Here is a 22,584-nt window from a genome sequence, read left to right on the forward strand (position 1 = left end):
CAAGTATGTCATTGCCAATGTAAGTGTGCCATACTTTTATTATTCCCATTTTAAAGATGAAACCCAGGGCAGAGAAGGTTAAATACTTTCTTAAACTCAAGAAAAAGTAAAAGAATTCCCCCAGAGGCCACAGAAATCTGAAGGTCATCTGACAAAGAAAGGCCACATTCCACCCCCCCACCCGTGCAACTCCCTCCCCCTCCTCCCCCCCCCCAGTTCAGCTGTCCTGTCGTTCTGCTCCCTTTCATATCTCCTCCCTAATGCTCTGCTCAGAGCCTTGTGGGTACTGCTTTAAGTAGAGCATATTGATGTGCTGTGTTTTCTCCTCTCCATCCCTTCAACCCATTTGACACATTTGGGGTCCTCTCCCTTTGCTCATGTCTGCCTTTATTGGGATTCTTTAGATGTTTGCTCTAGATGTCTTGGGAGTAGTTATGTGTGATAGCCTTAGAAACTTGAGATTTGACTGCAAGTCCCAATTTTCTGATGTTTGTATTACTCAGAACTTTCCCCCTGCCCTGCTAGACTTCTGTCTGCAGACCACTGTCCACCTGTCAAAGACCCAGCTATTGTTTAAGCATCAGGAGCTACTGAGAATTTTGATCATCATTTATCAGCTCTCTGCCTGTCACCTCAACTGATCCCAGTTGGCTGATTCTGAACTTTTGGCTGCAGACCCTGACTTTACAATCACACTTCTGAAAGGCAAGATAGGATGTGGTAAGGGTGAGGTAATTTAGTAAAGGCTGCCAGAACTTGGCAAAAACAGTGATGATGATGACAATGAACTCATGTAATCTTTAAAAATCACGCTAAGTACAATTGTTATCCCTATTTTACAGTTGTGGAAACAGGCTCAGCAAGGATTTTGTTTTGCCAGAGCTCATATTTTCATTGTCAGATGTGAGATTCAAATCAAGATCCTTGCAGGCTAGTGTTCCTTGTATTAAATTATTAAATACAATTCAAAGGAGACTCATGATACCAATGGCACATTGAAGAACATCCTATATAATAGAGGTAATATGCAAATTGACTGTCACACCCTCACACAAGATGGCTGCCCCCATGTGGGCACAAGATGGCTGGCAGGGGAGGGCAGTTGGGGGCGGGGAACCAGGCCTGCAGGGGAGGGCAGCTGTGGGTGACTGGGCTGCCAGGGGAGCAGTTAGGCATTGATTAGGCTGGCAGGAGAGTGGTTAGGGGGTGATCAGACTGGCAGGCAGAAGCAGTTAGGGGCGATCAGGCAGGCAGGCGAGTGGTTGGGAGCCAGAAGTCCTGGATTGTGAGAGGGATTGGGCCTAAACTGGCTGTCGGACATCCCCCGAGGGGTCCCAGATTGGAGAGGGTGCAGGCTGGGCTGAGGGAGACCCCTCCCCCAGTACACGAATTTCATGCACCAGGCCTCTAGTAGTTAATAAGATGCTCTACATACAGCCCAGGTTCACTCACAAAATAATTTCACTATGAGAAAGGGTTTGTGATAGGCACAAGATTCTGCTATGTTCTTCAGCACGTTACAATTATATTAAAATGAAACACCCACTCTCATTTCTGCAAATCCATCATCCATAATTTTTTTCAGTCTCAGAAATCTTTGAAACAAGGATTTTAGCCAATTTTGGGAAGAACATTTTTCTTTCATTAACCCTAATTATAATATTAATAGTTACCATGCTTGTTATATGCCAGGTACTGTAATAAGCATTTTACATGTATTATCTCTTGTACTCTCCATAATCACCCTATAAAATAGGCATGAGTATTTTCATTTGCAGAGATTGAGGCTTAAGTGAGGGTAAGTGACTTGTTCAAAGTCATAACATCTTAGCAAATGGCAGAGGCCAGATATCAACCCAAGCCAGCCTGTGACCAAAAGCCCCTCACTGTCTTACTATAGTTTCCTCTCACCAATGGTAGGCAGCATGGTGGCCACCTCCGCACCTCTGCAGAGTTCATGAGCCAAGTCTATAGCAAGTTATTTAGAATCATTTCTTAGTGGTCAAAGTTCTTAAATTCAATGTCATAATTCTTACCAGCTGGATCTCAATGCTCTGCACCTTTCTGTTCAGGAAAAAAAATAAAAATAAAAATGTTGTACATGCTCTTATTTTAATTCCACTTGAATTGTTAGCACCTTTAAATGTTTTTTGCAAAGCTTTCTACATATGTTATTTCATTTGTCAAGTCAGCAACTTGTCTCAGGCTACTAATGAAATTCCCCTTCCATATCCTCAACACACTCCATTCTTTCTAAGCAAGACCATTCCCAAGTATGGTTTTTCCAAATTAGATATTTAGAAACCACTTGTTTTAAGTTGTTAGGAGTTAATTTGTTTGAAGGAGAGCTCCAAAATCTGAACTCACCCTGCCTCAAAGAACCAAGTGGTCAATCAAAGCCTCTTAAAGCTAATTAGATGCCATCTGCTTCCCAGGACTTTGGGAATGTAGACTGTCTGCTTAGAAACCTTGTTTGAATTAATATTACAACAAGCCAGTTGCCTGTGGTTTGATTAATTACTAATGACTTCTTACATAAAAATAATTTCTCCTGAGTGAATTCTTTGTATAATTAAATATCAAGTATGTGTCATTATTTTAGAGTCAACTTCATTTTCTGTGTTTTGTTAAAATTATTTTTTCTGTTATTTTTTGATATTTTTATTATTGATTTTAGAGACAGGAAGAAAGAAGGAGGGAGGGAGAGAGAAACATTGATGTGAGAGAGAAACATTGACTGGTTGCCTCCTGTATGCACTCCGATTGGGGATCAAACCCACAGCTTGTGTATGTGCACTGACCAGGAATTGAACCTGTGACCCTTTGGTTCACGGGATGATGCTCCAACCAACGAAGTCACGCCACCCAGGGCCATTTTCTTTCTTTAACAAATTTGATAATGTTCACTTTTCTTGAACATTTATTGAGCACCTACTACATACTAGGCACTGTTCAAGGCAACTTTGGGTTGCTTCATAGAAAGAATAGAACCCAACCTTGTCTGTTTCCTCCTCCCAAAATACAAAGTGTTATGAACCTGTGATTCCTTTGAGAGCAAAGAGCATGTCTATTGCTCTTACATGGAACACCTTATATAGGACTTCCTCCATAAAAAGTTCTTTTTTGTTTAAAGTGAGTAACTTTTTGCTTCCTGTGCTGTCATGAAGGGAACTATTGGCAGTCTTGACTCACAGAAAAAAAGGGCATTCATATTTCTGTTTGCTGTGGCAAAGATTAAAGATGGACTTGATACAAATTCTCTTATCTCTGGGCTCCCACAGTGCTTTGCAACTCTAATAGCAATGATACTTCTTCCATTTGTGACTGACAAATATCAGGAACCGTGTCTTATTCCTCTGTCTCCTTACTGTGGTAGACATAATACTCTGCACATAAGCATTCCGTTAGTATTTATTGAATGGAATTAATCACAGGCTGCTGCATTTCCCTCCCAGAGAGCAGAGACCATGCACTGATCATTTCCATTTTCATATTTTCTATAGTACATTTTGATGCACATTTTATTCCTGAGGCATGATCAGCAAATGCTTGTGGTCTTCAAGTTTCATCTTTCCCTTGGTTGAGCTCTTTGTACTAGCATTTTGCTTTTTCATAGCAAGACCCCCAAAACCTATGAATCAAGGAATGAGTGCCTTTCCTGATTGACTGACTTGCTTATGAATGAATAATAACCAAACACATGAATAAAGAGTCTTCTCATATAGTCACACAAGGTTGCCCTCTCACCAAACAAGTTGGGAAACATGTCCAGAGAAGGATGGACTCATAAAGAGAGTGCTCCAAAGGTGACTAGAGCCAGATTTCATCACCTCCAACCCATATTTCTACCTTCCTAACATCTGCCCCCTTTTCATTTTTTTACATCCCCACGGATGCTGCCTGAGATCAGGCTCATCCCTCCCACCTGGACGCTGCACTCCTCCTGACTTCTCCGTTTGCTCCGCTGCCAGCCCTAACACCTCCAGCTCGGCCTCCACATGGTTGCCACGGTGATCTTCTACAGTGCAAATCGGATCATGGTTTTTAAAGTCCTTCAGATGTTCCCACCACATGGGGGATAGAGTCCACACTCCTTCACATGACCCACACGGCAGAGAAGGATCTGACCCATGACGCCCAGGCCTGCCTCTCATTTCTCTCCCTCTGAGCCTGTTTCCCAGCCAGGTTCAAGGGTCTGCACTAACCCTAACCTTCACTGTTATGCCACTTAGCACAACTGCCTCCATTCTTCCTGCTCTCTCTGCCCAGAACATCACCTTCACCTGTCTCCTTGGTAGACAGCAGCTTCTAGGGTCTTCTGTGTAAACATATAAGAGTCTCCTTTACTGAACCTCCATCTCTGTCCTCTGTCCCCTCCCCACTTCCCGCCCCCCCACCCCCCCACCACACACACACACATGCTCCCTCCCTCATTGGAGCTGATCGCTAAGCACCTCATGTACTTCCTTCTACCTTAATTCCTATAATACTTCTTTCACTTCGTTTTTGAATTCATCTCTCTCTGAGGAGGCCATGACCTCCTTAAAGACAGGGGTTAGGTCTTATTCATATTTGTGTTCCCAGAACCTGGCAGTTGGTCAGGCATATAATAGACACTCCATTACACAGCAGACTTTCTGGATTACATATAACTTCCATAACCCTTCACAAGGAATTCACTCAACTTAGGGTTGTCTTTAAATTAAGCCTCTCACATGGGATGATAGTTGAATTATGTAAGACTTAATGGAAGACTATATTTAAAGAAAAGTGGCACTTAAAATGTCGTGCTTTTATAGGCGGTGAACAAATATTTCACAGCCACCGTGGGATAATGTATCAGCATAGTGGTAATGCAAAGTGGCTGGAGGGCCACTGAGCTCTCTGAGCCTGCCTTCCCATGACTTCTCTCTCTTCGAGCCCTGATTGACTGCAAGAAGTCAGTGTAGTTACCCGTTAGGTGAAGAACACTTGGGTCGCCTTCAGATCTTTCATCAGGGAGTAGATGTTCAGCTATTTTTCCAGCTCAGTTGTTAAACTCATTCCTGCCTGACTTACCAATTGCTGAATTGTTCATTTGTTCATTTATTTATGATGCGAGTCCCCTGGGCTTCGGAGCTAGCGCCGCAATGTTACAGCTCCATCTGAATTAAGAGAGCATACTAAGGAGAAACAAGAGAAACGATGGGACCGTGAGGCTGAAGGAAAAAAGGAACTGCCTGGCAAAGAGGACGCAGAGAGAAATTCAGATTCTGGTTTCTTGCTTTATGAGTTGGTGCTGGGAGAGGGAAGCTATTTTCAGCAAGATGTGCTTTCTAGCTGAAAGTTCACATGTCTACCGGCAATGATCTGATATTGGAAATCTATGAGATCTGAGTCTGGAAGTGACTTTATGAATCATGTTTATGCAGGCTAGTCTCTGGGCCCAGGACAATGGCCTTTGTTCTTCCCTTTTCCTATCTGTTTCATTATTCTCTTGGGTACTTCATATGCCTGAACGCAGGCAGCCTTGTAGGATGTTCTGCCTACGCAATGAGCAAGGATAGGCATCCTGGCTTTGGGCATCCTGCATTCTTCAGTAAAAGAGCCATTCAGCCCCAGCCGGGTTTGCTCAGTGGATAGAGCATTGGCCTGTGGATTGAAGGGTCCCGGGTTCAATTTCTGGTCAAGGGCATGTACCTCGGTTGCAGGCTCGATCCCGGCCCTGATCAGTGTGTGTATAGGAGGCAACCAATCCATGTGTCTCTCCCACATCGATGTTTCTCTCTCTCTGCCTCTCTCCCTCCCTTCCACTCTCTCTAAAAATCAATGGAAAAATATCCTCAGGTGAGGATTAAAAAAAGAAAGCAAGAAAAAAGGAACCATTCACCTTGGTAATACATTTCATTTCTTCAGAGTCAGGAAGGGTGTGGTGGTTAGAGATGTGGGGTTTTGGCATCTACCAGGTGCCTGTTAGAGTCCCAGCCCTGCTGGTTACCACCTGAGTGACCATGGGATGCTGCGTTGTTTAACCTCTCAGGGGCTCACTTGCCTTACCTCCTAAGAGGTGCTAATAATAATACTTATGCAATAAGCCTGTTAAGCTGTTGAGAAGATTAAATAAGCTATATAAGAGGACTTAACAGCAAATACTTGGGAATCCTTCGCTATTTTTATAAGATCTGAATGCACCTTCACTTTACATGAGACCACTTGTCCTCACAGCGTCCCCTGTGAGAAAGACCACAAAGGCCTGGTTGGCCACATCTGACAGAGGAAAGGGGATCATAAACCTAGACCCCTGCCCCAGGGACAGATCCCTCTCCACTCGGCCACCTTTCGTTGTGATTGCCTATCCTCTGTTCACCTTTTCTAAAGCATGACTCAGAGCTTTTACTTCTGACAGTGAAGCTTCTGTCTGAGGGAGAGACAACAATAATCAAATATTTTGGCGTTACTCACCGGGAGAGCTAATAGCTCTCTCTGCCTCCCACATTTAGAGCAGGAAGGATTCTGCTTTAGGAAGCACTGAGCGACGAGCATGGAGCAGAATCTGGTTGGGTCACCCCTTTGATTTGTATTGTTTTCCCTTTGATCAAAGGAGAAGGCGGCAGGGTACATGTCCTCCACGAAGGAGAGCAGGAGGGAAGTGCAGAGCTGCAGTCACAGAGCTGCCCGAGTTCTCCCCCCACCCTACACTGCTCCTGGTCTGATGGCATGTTGCCTGCTGTTCACTTGGCCCTTCCTGCAAGGACTGGAGGGCAGAACAAGGACTCAGCTTCCCCAGGTTGAAAGTTAATTAGGAGCTGTGTACTCTCCCCAGTCTGTTCAACAACTATTTGACAGTATTAGAAAAATAGTGGCATTTGCCAAACATCCTTTCCTGTATGTCCTCAGGACCCCCAGGCCCAGCATGGTTAGCTAATCCACAGTTAATTTATTTCAGATCATTTGGAAGAGTTAAAACTGCAACAATGATGTATTTGTTATAATAATACGAGCTCCTGTTATAATCAACTCTCAATATGAATAATGATTTAAAAACAATAGAAGTTTATTTTCTTTCTCATGATGTCCAAAGGTTGTCTTTAACTCTCCTTTGGCCAGAGACTGTGGGACTATTTTTATGCCATATCCCAATTATAAAGAATAATGATGCCATGATTTGGGGAAGGGAATGGAAGGGGTGATTGTTTGCTTGTTTTTTAATAAATAATATGGCACACACAAAAAAAAAATCACCAAAAAACCACAACACTGACTTCTTCATGGAGACTTCAGAGATATTTATTTAGTAAGAGAGCTTGGGCTTGAAGTCCAGACCTACCACTCACCAGGTGCATACAACATATGTGCTGCTTAATTCCTCTTGAGTCTTAGTGTCTTTCTCTATAAAATGGGAATAATGGATCTCTGCATGCTAGGAGGGTTCAATGAGATTCATTTACATGAAAGCTGTTCTTATAACTTTGCATAGTAGCTGCCTTGCCACTGTTAGTTGTTCTTGCTCAGAAGTGAAACAGAAATTAAGTCAACGTATCTAGGCCTCCAGGATGCTGTCCAGGAAGACGTTATTGTGACTTGCATTGTACAGCATCCAGATTACAACCCAGGAGTGACTGAGACCCCAGTAGGCGTGGGTACAATGAGGATTGGAAAAAAGAGACCTATTCTCCAGGCTAGAAAAGCATATGCAGAGCCTGGCCTCTCAACTTCTGATCTCAGCTGGGCAGAGCAGCTTGTTATAGGCACCTGGAAGGAACCAGCTGAGCCAGTGTACGTTAGAAGTTCCTTGGGAGAGAAGATAAGCTGGCTGAGTTTCTGTAGGCAACAAGCCAGTAATGAGGTTTCCAGCATTCCATCACATGTCCTTTTCATCACTCTCAGCTCAGCCATACTCAGGGGCCAACTGTGTATTTGAGAGACTCAAGGAGGCAGTTATAAAGGAGTGAATTGTGCTTTTGTTCCATTGACCCCATTTTCCACTCTACCCTGTCCTTAGCCATAACAATATTAAACCCTGGGCATGAGAGCACAGAGAGGACCCTGGAGGCGGTGGGAGATGATATTGGCAGTGGCTGGCTAAGCCATGTAGCCAGAGGAGGTCATCAGAGAAAAAGGACCTGAACTCTCTGTAGGACTAAGGGCGTATTCCAGTCTTAAACTTTTGTCCTGGAAGTCTCTGGTTCTGCCACTTCCTAATTACATGACTAGTGACTTCATCTCTTTGAGCCTCCATTTCCGTACAGGATTGTTATCTGGGCCATGGTTTACAACCATGCGAGCTGCAACGTGCATCATTCCAGTGGGCTCCTCTCACACACACTAGGGGTCAGCATATTGTAAACATGTAAGGCCAGATAATAAATATTTCAGGTTTTATGAGCCATATGGTCTCTATTACAACTAATCAACTCTCTATTGTAACTAATCAACTCTGCTGTTGTCTGTTAAAGCAGCCATAGATAATACTAAATGAATAGATATGGCTGTGTTCCAATAATACCGTATTTATGGGCACTGACGTTTGAATATTATATAATAGTGTCATGCCATAAGAGACTTTTTATTTTTTTCAACCAATTAAAATGAAAACTATTCTTGGTTTATAGAATATAAAAAAATAGACAATGGGCTAAATTTGGCCTGCAGGCCATGGTTTATGGACCCCCAACTTACACCAAAATATGTTTGATGCCTTCTAGAAAGCTGCAGTGGTACCCTGATTATCCTAAGAACCAAATAAGAAAGTACATGTAAAGTAATAATCATAGTGTCTGCCCTTTATAAGTACTCAGCAAATGGTAGTTATTATTACTACTAGCCCTTTAAAAAAAGAAATATATTACATCTCTACTTGGAAGGGAGGCAGTTTCATTTTGGTTGCTTAACATTTCTACTATATTAAACTTTTTTTATTATTAAAATATATATTAAAATTTAAAATATAAAAACTGTTTTGAAGAGGTAGTGACATTAGTAGACCACCCAGTTTTGTTTTTTGTTTTTTCGTTCTAATGTCCAGGCCTTGCCTCTTCAATTCCTGACATTTCTTTAGTACTTGGTCTGTGCTGCTAGGTGCTCCATGAATAAATTAGATTAGGTCTTTTATCTCCAGCAGCTCTTAGTATTCTCTAAAGTGGGTGTATGATCCCAAGAGTATTTAAGGTGACAATCCTTCTCTCTATATTAATTTCTCATCTCAGCCTTTAAATTTCTGTTTTGATATATGTTTTATAATGTACATACTGTACCATAGTACTGTGGTACTGTGGTTGTACATCCTACAATCCTATATAATAAAAAGATAATATGCAAATTGTCCCCTCGACCAGGAGTTCGACCAGGGGCTGGGGCTAGCTGGCCAACCTCCTCCATCCCTTCCCCCTGGCCAGCCCAGCCCGATCGGCCCTGGGGCTGGCTGGCCGGACCCCACCCATGCACAAATTCGTGCACCTGGCCTCTAGTTTATAAATGTGTCTGAAATATTTAGATAAAGGGGGGTTGTGCTTTAAATTTTTTAAAATAATAAAGTTAGTAGTCAAAGTTTTGAGACAACAGGTCTACAAGGAAGACAAATAAAAGTATCCTAATGGGAAACAAGAATTAGGATGAGCGTTGTACGTTCTTACTCACAATAACACAGTTTTAGGACATGAGTTAACATTTTCTTTGGCATCTATTTTGTGGCAGGCAAGAAGCAATATATTTTACATTTCTAATTTCATAATAACACAATGGCTGTATGAGATATTATCCTTATTTTACAGAAGAGGAACCGAGGCTCAATTCAGCAAAGTTAAGCAACTTGCAAAGGTCAGCTTGAATATCAGGACTGACTATCTATAAAGCATGACATTTTCCACTTCAGCCTTTATTGCATTTGAGGAAGTTCATGAAAAAGGAGTATTTTCTGGTATTCCTAAAAACTCTGAAGTTAGTCTTTTTCTATCATATGTATTTAGGTTATTAATTGGTATAAGTCCATTCCCCCAGAGATTCATGATCAACTCCTTGCCTCCAAGACTTTTGCACATCACATGCTTCTAACTCTGATTGGATGGCTCCTTCTTAATTGGATATCTCCTAGTCACCCATCAAGACCTAGCTTAGACATCACCTTCTCCAGGAAGCTTTCTTGACCTCACCTCTTCAAAACCAGGTTGGATGCCCTTCCTCTGAGCATCTATAGCACCTCAATGAAAGTTCTCATAAAATATGCTACATAGTTGTGTAGTTAGCTATGATCTCCTTGTTACTCCCTGGATTGATAGTCACTTGGGGGACAGAAAAATCTAACCTTGACTGCGTTGTTCTTTTGGCGTCCAACAATATAATACAGTGTGTGGATATAATAGGCCCTCATAAATACTCATGAAAGGAAGGAATTCCTCTTTCCTGATTTGGAGTCTGAGATAACTTTGGCAAATAGATGGGTTGAAGTTTGCTTTTACTAAGTTTTCCCAGGCTAGGACAAATTGGTGGGTATATATTAGATTATAGGGGACCAGATAATGGGAAAACAAAGAAAACAAACTCTTGTATGTATGAAGGCTTTTTCCTTTTGGGTTTCTCAGAAACTGAACAGGGTACACATACTCTCGGCAATCAAATTAATATTAATGATACATATGGTTTATCATTAGCTATCTATATGTTTATATGTGTACACATATATAAATACATACATATTCATGAACATAAATTCATAAAACATAGACTATCATAATTTCCGTGCTTTGTCTTATGGATTACTGAGTGCTCAGCAAAAGGATAAAGGTCACGAATACTCCCCAGGTTGGCTCATCTTGCCAGTCATCCAATTGCTCTAAATTTCCTTTGGCCCTAAAGCTATTTCCCTCCTGGATACATAAAGCTCTACTGCTTTCTTTGAAGGGAACTAGCATTTACTGAGAGCTTTTGCGATGTTCTAGATACTTAACAGAGGTGATTGCATGTAATCCTCAGACGTTTGCACAAACCCACAGGTTTTGAACCCAAAAGGAAATGGATCAAGTCAAAAGTGAGGCAAGAATGTCACTGAAACAGAAAATCTTCATTAAGAAAGAGGGGAGAAGGAGTGGGGCAGGGCTGAATTTTGAAAAGAAAAAGCCTGAATTTTGTTGAATTCAGTTATGAATGAATATTGTTTGAATTACATGAATTTGTTGCGTGAGAAATCGTGACCACTAGACAGGCATTTTATATATGAGCAGGGAGGGGCCTTTTCAGCTCATTGAGAGAGAAACATTCTTTTCCACCATCAAATGGGTCTCCAGGTGAAGCCTCTCTTTATTGTTGAAAATGGACAGCATTTAGGCAACATTAGAACAGTTGTTCCCAAATGTCTACATTTCATAGACCAGAAACATTTCAGAATAAATTGTATAGGTCAATAGAATGGCCAGCTTTTTATCTTGTCAGTAAAATAAAGGTCATTTAAAAAGCACAAAACCAAAACAAGACAAAAAGCTACTGTCTATTCTCATCATGTCAGAAATAAAAAGACAGCCTAATAGCAAAAGCAATCAGAAGAAAAAACAAAGAGCAGAAAGGACATAACCTTATTTAAAAAGGTCATTTTAACTTGATGAAAAATCACTGCATCCTACATTTCTCATCCTGCCTCAGGAACAACAAGGGTCAGGGACCAGTCTCCAGGAACCACGAATGCCGCTGTATGTGGACCTTGAGGTCTTGCAGATATCGGGTTAATTCTGAGCTGTGCAACCTGGAACAAATTATTCAACTTTTCTGGGCTGCAGTTTCCTCCTGTTAGATGAGGATAACATCTGTTAAGACTCAAGGGTTGCTGTTACCAAGTACCGCAAACTAGGTAGCTTAGAACAACAGAATGTATTGTCTCTGGGTTCTGGAGCCCAGAAGTCTGACATCAGACTGTCAGCAAGGCCACAGACCCTCTGAAGGTGCTAGAGCAGCGGTTCTCAACCTGTGGGTCGCGACCCCTTTGGGGGTCGGACGACCCTTTCACAGGGGTCGCCTAAGACCATCGGAAAACACATATATAATTGCATATTGTTTTTGTGATGAATCACTATGCTTTAATTATGTTCAATTTGTAACAATGAAAATACATCCTGCATATCAGATATTTACATGACGATTCATAACAGTAGCAAAATTACAGTTATGAAGTAGCGACGAAAATAATTTTATGGTTGGGGGTCACCACAACATGAGGAACTGTATTAAAGGGTCGCGGCATTAGGAAGGTTGAGAACCACTGTGCTAGAGAATCGTCGGCTTCAGGCCTCTTGCCTGGCTCCCTGGCTTGTGTCAGCATTACTTCAGTCTTCACATGGCCTTCTCCCTGTGTGCATGTCTGTGTTCACATGTCCCCCTTTTACAAGGACACCAGTCATGGATTAGGGACTCACTCTGTTTCAGTCTGACCTCTTCTTCACTTGATAATTACATCTGCCACAAACCCATTTCCAAAATAAATTCGCATTCTGAATGCAGGGGGGTTCTGAGGTATTGGGGTTAGGACTGCAACATAGGAGTACTAGGAGGGATACAAGGTAACCCACACCGCTGACCAATCTCATGGAATTATGGGCATTGTTGTATCCAAGTCATTTATTGGAGAAGCTGAATACATTGTAAAGTACCAGAGTGTAATGTAAGGGGTGTTTTCTGTGTCTTGGGTTATTTTTTAATCCATAATGTGTTTATTGGGACGATTCCCCGCTCGTCTTCATCCAGGAGCTGTGAGTGCTGCTTCCTTCTGAAGGAGCCCCCTCTGTCAGCCTTGCTCTCCCTCCTGGAGGCTGACAGAGCCAACACACAAACCCACCGCGTGTGCGTGGCCAAAGGCGGAGGTGACTTTACAGCATCCCGGGCCTTTCACGTCCATGAAGTGGGAACTAGGGCTCTGCTCCAGGCGCTTCTTGTGCCTCCTCCTTCCTTCTGCGGAGGGAGGAAGGAAGGCCTCAGCCAGAGGCATGTTGTCGCGGGGAGGTCATCACCACCGGACTAAGGGACTAAAATGTCCCACTAAGTAGTCAAGAAATGGCCTTCGAACACGTTCATTTAGTAGTAAGTATTTTAAATAGCTATTATGTGGAAGACCCTGTTTGAGTGCCATGGACAAAACAGACAAGAGCCTCGGTCTCATGAGCGTACATTGTCATGGGGGAAGCAAAAGTTCATAAAATAAACAAATAAATTGAATGTAAGTTTAAGTAGCGGTAAGTACTGTTAAGTAAGAACAAAGTGCAGTAAGACAGTAGAGCATGCTGGAGGGATGGAGGATGCTGTGCTCTGCGGGATGTTGGGGAGGTCTTCCCTGGGCGACAGTGAGCAGATCCTGACTAGTGAGGAGCGAATCCTCGGTGAACGGGGAGCTAAAGGGGCTGTGCAGGGAGTGACAAAGCCAGGGCTTGAACACGTCTGTGTGGTTCAGAACCTCTGATCTTTCTATAATTTCTCCTAAAGCCATTGTAAATCCGTCTGCTCGCTTTGCTCACCTGCCTTGGACAGCTGATGTGAAGCTCTGCTTGGGAGAGGATGGTGTGTTTGAGTGTGGGCTGGGCCACCAGGCTGTCTGGAGTCGGTTCCAGCCCTGCCACTTAGCCGCTGTGGTCCTGCTGGGACTTGTCCACCTCTCCCTCTGAATCTGTTTCTTCACCTGCCTCCTAGGGATGTTTTGAAGGTTAAACGGGTCTAAGCACCTAGCACACTGCCAGGCACATGGGAAGGGCTCGATAGTAGCTGTGGTTACTAAAAACAGGTTTGCTAGTGTTGATATCTGAAGAGGTGTTGCTGACCTGGAGAGAGGAAGCAGATAGCTCAGGCACTGCTCTTCCTCCCTGCAGCCTGCCTGTTGCTGGTCTCTGTCCACCGGTGACACTGTTTCTGCTTCCTGCATGCCTTCCTTTCTCAGGGCTTCTGTGCTCTAGAGGTCGCCTGGTCAGATAGACAGACACTGGTCTTGACATCAGAAGACCTGGGTTCGGGTTCAGGCTCCAATCACACTTGGAAACTGTGTGACCTGAGCAAGTTACTTTATCTCTCTCGCTGCAGGTTCCTCATCCGCACAGTGAGCAGGTTGATTGCATCCCTTGATCCCTGTGACCACTGGGCAAAGTCACTTAACTTCCCTGAGCTCTGCAGGCTCACATATACTGTAGCGCTGCTGCTACCTCCTGGTTGCTGGGAGGCTCAGGAGGAGTGGAAGTGTTTGGTGTATTGTGACATGGTATGCAAATATGAGGGCTGATCTTTACAGGACTCTTCGGAGAATTAACCCTGAGTACGACACCCTGACACCTCGCTCTGGGTTCATTTGAGATGCAGGGGCTTTCCTCCACATTTTGCCATCTTTGCCTGCCCCCCACTGGGTTGGGTGGATCCACCTTAACAAGGTATGGGGGAACACTAGGGAAAGGTGGGGGTAGGGTTCCGTGGTGGGAAAGCATCTGATTGGTTAATGCAGGCACATCCCAAAAACCAATTACTGTATCTGCTTCTAAGGCTGATATATTTATCAGGATGAGTTACAAGGAAATATATGCACCCAGGGAGCGCGGATGCTACATGGTCACCCCCTGTGATGTAAAATATGAGAATCTAGGAGGGGCTGTTTTATAATTCATCAGGTTTCGCCAGTGAGTTCTGTCGGAGTCTTAGTTATAAAGGCAAGTGTGAACCGGACGGCAGACAGGAGAAACTGGCACCAAGGAGACGGGGAAGCTGCCTTTAGTGCCTCCTGCCTCCTCCCTGCTTTGTTCCAATAATTTTGCGCTCGGTAAGTTCCCTGGCTTTGCAGCTAATCGTGGTTGTTGTTGAATAAGCTTGGCAATTGAATCTGTAGTTCGGAATATGCAGTGGCTGTCAGAAGTGTGTGTTCGTGCTGGGGCTGCTGACAAATTCCACAATTCTCTTTCATGAGCAAAATTAGCTTAAAAGATGAAACAAAACCCGACAAATCAATTATTCACCTTGATCCTTGGAAGGCTGCTTTCTTCGGTTGCTAAAGTTTCTCAGGTTTCATTCTGTCGGTTTCATTTGTTGGGTGAGCTTTGTCACGAAATTGTTTTTCTTAGCTGCCAAAAGGAGGTATGTACAGGGTGGTTTGTTCCTCCCCAACCCCCCCTCCATACCCTCCCCCAGGTTCGGTAAATCTTAAAACAGATAGTTTGCCTGGTAACCAGCTCCCACAGAGCTGAACCTGTGCACGGCAAGATTCAATTGCAATCTTTTGTGTGAACAGAACCGAGGGGTTGTGAATAATTGCCATTGTGGAGATTTTATTGTGAAACTCAGCATGGTGGTGGTAGTCTTTGCATTGTGCCAGGATGGGATCAGAATCCGAGATTTGCAGTTGGCACGCCTGTTGATGTGGGAGAGAGGGTGAGAGAAAAGGCTGATCTGATCGCTATAGAAAGAGCTAGGCAATGCACGGGCAGGACAGACAAATGCAGAAGGCATGACTTGTGTTTGTGTAACTTGGGACTGCTTTCTCTCATTTCCCTTTCCCATTAATGATTACCTGAGGCTGCATTTCGGTCCTTATCTGGGGACGCTCCAGGGCTCCAGGTCCTGGCGTGAGGTCCTGGCTTCAGGCAGGGTGACCACTATCGGGGGGTCAGCTCGCTGTGGGAAGTCATTTCCTCCTCGGGATGAAAGAAGTGAAAGAAAGCTGTGCCTGCGCGGACTCCTTTCTGCTGTGTTGTTTTGCCTCTGTCCAAATCTCCTGGATACCAACAGCTTGACGTCCTTTTTTTTGGCAGTAACAGATTTAACTGTGGTGTCATATGGCATATTATATACAGAGAGGAATAGCAAGACATTTTTCTGACTGTTTCAAGTACGTCTGGCTTGTTGACATTTGCTTTCTTTCACTGGCAAGGAGCTCCTGTCTTCCGAACCCATAACTGTCTGCCCAACGCGTTTACCTTACACATAATTGCACTTTCTCTGTAGCGGTAGCAGCTGTACCTCTGACAGGAACATTCTCTTTATCCGCAAGATTAGCAACTCATTTTAGCATCTCTTTGGGGGGAGAGGGGCGGGAAATGTCTGCTTTTTTTTTCCACCAGAGACTTAGCTTGCTCTTTGCTTTCTCCAGGTAAATATTTTGGTCATCACTACACAGCACTTCCCATCAAGTTATTTCTCCTTTCCTGCTATACTTTCCGATTGCTTCAAAACTTGGCAAATTGGGAATATGGGATATATCTTTTTCCAGGAACACATTTCTTCAGGCATATTTCTTTTGTCCATAAATAGCTTTTCCATATTTTCCATTTCCCTGAATAAGTTCTGTTTCAAGAGCAGAGGAGTGATATATTGTGGTTGGCACTCAGAGGTGTGTAACCTGAGACTCGGTTTCTATTCTACAGCGGCTGCCCCACAAGGGCTCTGTAAAATGTCTTTTTGTCTTATGTTCAGCTCAAAGCCTCTGGGCTACAGCAGGGATGACTGAGGTAGGAAATCAGCAAATCATCGCAGGTATAACCCCACATCTGCATTTGATGGTCCTGCCAGCCCAGGATACACAGCTGAAGGTTCCTAAAAATGTTAATACATCTTGATGCCAAGAACAATGTAGTTTAAGTACCTTTGCGATGTACTCTACCTGGGGTTTTATTGTATCACATGTTTAAAGAACATATGCCAGGGCCTGTGGTTTATTTCACAGCAGTGTCTGGTTTTTGAGTCAGAGTGGTCTTCTGGAGAAATAAACCAATGTACCAATTTCAATAAACTTACTTGCTTCTTGCTCAGTGGTGGTTTTCCCATCTACTCCACCCCACCGAGAATCACTCTATAGCAACAGAAGAAAATTTAGCATGAGTTATTCTCAATTAAGTTTACAGCGAGGCAAATAGGAACGGCGATAAGCACCTTCTGAGAAAGCACATACACACGCAGAAACGTGTCTCTCAAAAAGGATTAAAAGCCGAAGAAGCTCTAGCACGCTGCCTACGTGACACTTGTAATTTTCTTTGACAGAGGTGGGGGAGGGGGGGAGAGGGAGAAGGGGAGGTTTGTTCTGAGTCCTGGCTCCCCCAGTGCTCAATGGGAAGGGCAGGGCTTTTTGTCCCTGTGGTCTTCACCTCACTCTCCTCATCTATAAAATGGGGGAGGGGGCGTTAGGAAGATCTCACCAGATAAATGACAAACGCGACACTGTTTGGCACAAAGGGGATCCAGAAAAGGTAGTCGTTATTGTTATAAGTTGAATTTTGTAAAATAACTGAACTCATTCTCATGTTAGTTTTGAAAGAAATATGACACAGGAAGATTATATAAATTTTTTTCTTGTTAGCAAGATATACTTCCTACAGCTAGATAATTCTTTTTGTGTTTGTTTTTTATTTGGGAAACCTAGTAAATACATAATTGTTGCCTTTCAGCTTCATTTTCAACTAATTCTTAGAATGGCATCCAGAGTCCTTACATAATTATTCAAAGAATAGTCTGGATTTCAAAAAGGAAGTCTGAAAATAAGCTTATGCCAAAGCATATATCATAGCCTTCTAGTTATTTGCTAAACAATAATTTGCCCTAACCCCAGCCCTGACATTGCATTAAAGTACGTGGTGGCATACATCATTTATTACATGCCGGGTGTCGCACTGAATGTTTGCACATGCATTTTTGTCATTTAATGCTCATCACAGCCCTATCAAATAGGTTCTCTTTGCTTCCCATTATCAAATGAGGAAACAAGATTGGAGAACATTTGCCTAAATACTCCTAATTTAAGTAGACATATGGCAGTGCTGGAAATTGAACTCATACACGTGTGATTCCAGAACCGACACTGTAACCACTGCAGTGCAGTTCTCCAGTAGGATTGCCCAGCTCTCCCTGATTCCATTTGGGGACCTTGGTCCTATATCTGCTTTGATTCTTCTCCCCACATATTTAACCTCTATCCGGGTTCACGGGGTATAAAAAATTAAGGTAAGGATTTTGTTTGTTCTCATTTTTGAGCGGTGCCAATCCAGATCACATTTTCCTGAGCCATCTTTGTAATTATCACCAAATTGTACAATCGAGTATGAAAAGACATGAAATTATGAACAGTCATAAGTCTACCACATTCCAGATAAAATCTAAAAGTTACCTTGAATCAGCACTTCCCCTTAGACCTGGGCAGCTTCCCTCTGTGCCTCTCTGGCTCTAGAGGAGTCTGCGAGCCAAGCGATGGGCACATTTGGATCTTGCTCTCTAGGCCCCCAGAATGCCTTCCCCGAACAATCCAGAGCCCATTTCCCGAAGTTGTATGGTGTGCCCACTTCTGGGTATGGAGGGGAAACTGAGAGGCTGCTGTTTGCATGGGGTTGGATCATCAGTACTACTGGGAGTTGGGATGTTCACACATCTGCATGAAAGGCTTTTTGTGGTGTAGGAAGGAACTATGGCAGAGAAAGGGGCTGGCCCAGATCTGGGGTCTCCACTTGTGTTTTTGCTCTGAGCCTCTAAAATGTTAGAGACAGCCCTACTCTGCATTCAATAGTGTTTACTTGTATCTTATAGTAGTGACGCTAAAATTTCAGTAGGCTGGATTTGTAGAGTTTTTGGTTGTTTTTGCTTTTGACCTTTCCCCATTAAGCCAAAAGAAATTATTTGGGGGGTAAAAAAGGTCAAAGCTACAAAGATCTCAGACTAAAAGCATTTTGGAATTGATAGCAGCCAGATTCATTAAGACTAGATAGACATTAGCCCTTTTTCCAGGTCAGAAGCATAGACCGACAGTGGTGGTCTTAGGGTCAGCTTGATTCAAACTTTCTGCCATTTGTCTTTTATGCCATTTGAATGTATAATTGCTCAGAGAGACCACTGCTAATTCCAGGTGCCCCTTTCTTATCTCTAGCTTTAAATTGCAGTTGTAGCCCTGAGTGCTAAGGACTAATGGGAGGCTGCTTGAAGGATCCCAGTGGGACTCGGCCTTACAAGCTGGTATGAAAAGCAGAGGTGGCAACCAGTGGCTTCGTGTGGCCTTCCGTCATTACTGCAGCCCCTTCTTCTGTCCAACGCTTCATTCTCCCAATGGTTCCTTTCATCGGTTGTATTGGAGACAAAGACCCACCTAAGGAGAACTAACAGCCAAGAGTTCCAGGCAGCAAAACCTCTGCAATTACTAAGAATCTTGAGATTTGGAGGGAGTTCTTAGTTTTTTATTTATTTTTTAAAAGCAGTGAAAGATGTTAGGCACTTAACAGGGTGATTTTTGTTTTTGTTTTTGTCACTCTTAGCTTCATAAAGTAGTTTTCTAAATGAAAAGGCACAATGCATTTTGGCAAATATTGCCTATCACCAAGTCTTGCAACCTTGCTTTCTTTAACTGTAAACCAAGTTTCGTAATTCCTGTCTCAGAGCTGTTAGGAAGATGTAAATGAGGTAATTCATATCCCGGTAAATAGCTATTCTGCCATCCATGTGAAAACATCTGACAAGGTATGTAGCATGTAGTGTGTCTACATTAAATGTTCAATCTGAAAATATGGCAGTTAAAATGATGACTCTGTGATGACTAAGGTGTGAGGCACATTTATTTTGCCAACCAGAGGTGGTAGTTTAGATGGTACAGGGAGATAAAACTAAACACAAATAGGACAAAATAAAGCATATTTAACCCCTGCATTGAAAACTCATAATAGTGAATGTCTTGGGTGGTGGTAATCCCATTGATATTTTTACTTTCTTTTTTATGTTTTATGTATCTTTGGAACTTTTATAATGAGCATGTATTATTTATATAATTAGAAAAGAGAAGAAAAATATTTATACGGAATTGGATTAGAATAGTTTTGTGTATGTTGTAGATATCAAATTCTTTAAGAAAATTCAAGTCAAACAATAAAGCATACTTGGGAGAGATGTTTGTGGTCTAAACAGTCCAGATTAGCTTGTTTTATTTTATATTAGTTTGTTTGTCTGTTACAAATCATTTATTAAGCATAGATGAGTGCCAGAAGTTCTGCTAGGTCCTGAGATTACAAAAATGAAAAATCATAGTACTACAACCCAAGGAGTTTATAATCCAAGAGAAATGAACGCATGAGCCCACAATTCTAACACAGTGTGATTCCTGCTGGGCCAGAGCAGGAGCAGCTAAGGTTGCTTTCTATTCCAAGTAACAGAAAACATGACTCAAGCCGACTTGCTCAACAAAGGGAATGTATTGGTGATTGTAACCTGAAAGTACAGCAGTAAAGCCCATTTCAAGAGGTCTGACCCCTTAGCTCACAAGGTGGTCAAGAAAAGTGTTTGTTTTTTCCTTTGGTTTGTCTATCTTGGTATTAGCTGCCCCCTAAGACTAACTGCCCTCATGGCTCCAGGATGGTTGTCAATGGCTCCTGGACAACTTGTTTTCTTAGTCACATACAACCAGAAAGAGATCCTGAGAATGGTCCCTAAAATCTACTTTGGACTAGCTTACTCATGGTTATAAAACTGAGCCACCAGCTACATTCTGAAGTTGAAACAATAAAGACAGCCTCTCCATGACCTTATAAGTTCCTAAACAAAACCTGGCAGCTGTTGCTGTTAGGAAGGGATGGTGGTGTGATGGAGGCTTGCACAGCATCCAACAGCCACCCTCAACTTCTGATAGGTACAATGCATAATGTACAAAAATGTCCAGAGGAGTTAGTCCATAATATAATGGAGAAAAGGTAAGCATTTAATGCTGCATGTCCTTAAATGGACTTCCATGATGAGTAGGGGTTTGCCAAGAGATAAGAGAGGGAAAGGTTTTGAAATAGAGAAAAAAGCTCTCTGCAGTTACAAAAACTAACCAGATAATGGTTCACCTCTCTGCCTATCTTTACATTGGCACTATTGCAAAGGTTACCAGACAAAGCCATCTGCTATTAATTAAGTGAAAGCCTAACCTATCGGTCTTACCAAAACCTGCTCTTGAATGATGGCAGTTGGGTTTCAAGCTAAACCATGGGCCAATGGTCTTATTTTTTAAAGTACAGATAGGGAGTCAATTCAATATAACCTTAAAATTTTTGTCCCCCTGGTTCAAAATTATAGTATTTTAGAGCTAGACCATACCAGTGTCATCTTTTCCTCTCTCTTTATTTTTGCTTTTCATGAAACTTGTTCAAGAAGGTTAATGACGTACCTAATTCCTCAAATTTAGTTGAATTTTTATGCCATAAAATTTATGATGCTAAAAAAGAGGTATCAGACAAACAGGGGTCCTTTTGACTAGATGTGCTTGCCGTTGTATAGTGTATATCATATTCGAAATGAAATAGACTAGAATAAAATATTTTTAGCCAAATATCATTGTTGCATAGAAACATTAGACCTGACTTTGGTGTCTGTGTGATTCACAGTTTATGTAATTTATCTGTCCCTAGCCTTAGGTAATAGTCACCTTTTCTTTCCATTGAGAAAGTAAAATACCTCCTGGATATTGTTGTCCTGGATGGCTTGATAACAGTTTTCACTAAAACTCCTGACTCCCAATTTAATTAGCTGTATTTTGGATTGTTTTCCCAGTTTTGCAGCCTAGAAGAGGACATGAAAATACTATTATTTACTTTCTACGGGGAGTGTGCTTATACTGCTCATGATTTTCTGGCAGTCAAATGCAATCATACATTTTTTTTTTTACTCATGAAGCTTGTCACAATGTTCTCAACCTACGTACCTAATAAGCATACTCCTAAGTACTCATTTGTCTAGCTTCTTTTCAAAGAACACTCAGTAATGGTAATAACCGGGATCAAAGTATATTTCCTCTTGCCATTTGCTTCTGGGGCAGCAAATCTGTTCAGAAAACATGCAGCCAGGCATGGGCAAGTGTTTCCAGCCCAGCTGTGCGAGTAAGGAACCTCTGGCTTACCCAGAAAACCTGCTTGAGTGAGACAAGGCTGCAGCCATCAGGTAGGAAATGCTCCCCAAGGCACTGGTTTCTTCCTCTTCAAATTAGACAGCTCTTCAGTGCAGAGAAAGAAGCAGCTAAATATAGTGGAAGGGTGATGGGTAAGCGCGTATGTCATCCCACCATTTATAGGTGCCATTATCCCCTGGCGAAACGTCACTTCCTCAGAACACAAACCAGATAAACTCCTTTTTGTGTTGTTTTGAGATTTCCTTATACAAGGAGAGAAAAAATAAGAGCAATTGTTTGTCTGGATTTCTCATCTCATCAGCAAGTGTTTTGCGTTCCTGACAAATAGGAGATGCCAAAGAGGTATCAAAGAGACCAGTACTGATATTCAGGCTCCATACAATACTCCTGGCTCTTCAACCATTGAAATACAGTAGCTTCCCCCCCGCACCCTCCCCGCATATCTGTGAGGGATATGTTCCAAGAGCCCCAGTGGATTTCTAAAACTACATGTAGTACCAAACCCTATATATATACTATGTGTTTTTTTTATATATATTTACATACTTATACTTTATGGCTTCTCTTTGACATCTCTGAATTGCTAGCATCACTACTCTTGCACTTGGGACCATTATTAATTAAAATAAGGGTTATGAGAACACAGTCACTGCATATCATGACAGGTAATCTGATAAAGGCTGCTGAGTGACTAACAGGCGAGTAGCGCATCCAGCGTGGATATGATGACCAAATGGATGATTCACGTCCTGGGT

The 22,584-nt window shown here is 42.5% G+C and overlaps 1 protein-coding gene across 9 annotated transcripts in view; it reads left to right on the forward strand.

The window, feature by feature from the left end:
• The window catches only part of DLG2 (discs large MAGUK scaffold protein 2), a 1,152,012-nt gene that overhangs the window by 936,411 nt on the left and 193,017 nt on the right, over positions 1-22,584 (forward strand). Inside the window, exon 1 of one of the 9 annotated variants that reach the window (XM_023762200.1) lies at positions 14,479-14,749. The exons of 7 other annotated variants lie outside the window; for them this stretch is intronic. The gene's annotated coding sequence lies outside the window, so the exon portion shown is untranslated. Of the gene's footprint in view, positions 1-14,478; positions 14,750-21,695; positions 21,862-22,584 lie in introns of those variants that run through there. One more of the 9 variants, XM_023762201.1, reaches the window with a different exon arrangement.

Source organism: Myotis lucifugus, unplaced genomic scaffold, assembly GCF_000147115.1.
Source record: "Myotis lucifugus unplaced genomic scaffold, Myoluc2.0 scaffold_236, whole genome shotgun sequence".
Classification (NCBI taxonomy): Eukaryota; Metazoa; Chordata; class Mammalia; order Chiroptera; family Vespertilionidae; genus Myotis; species Myotis lucifugus.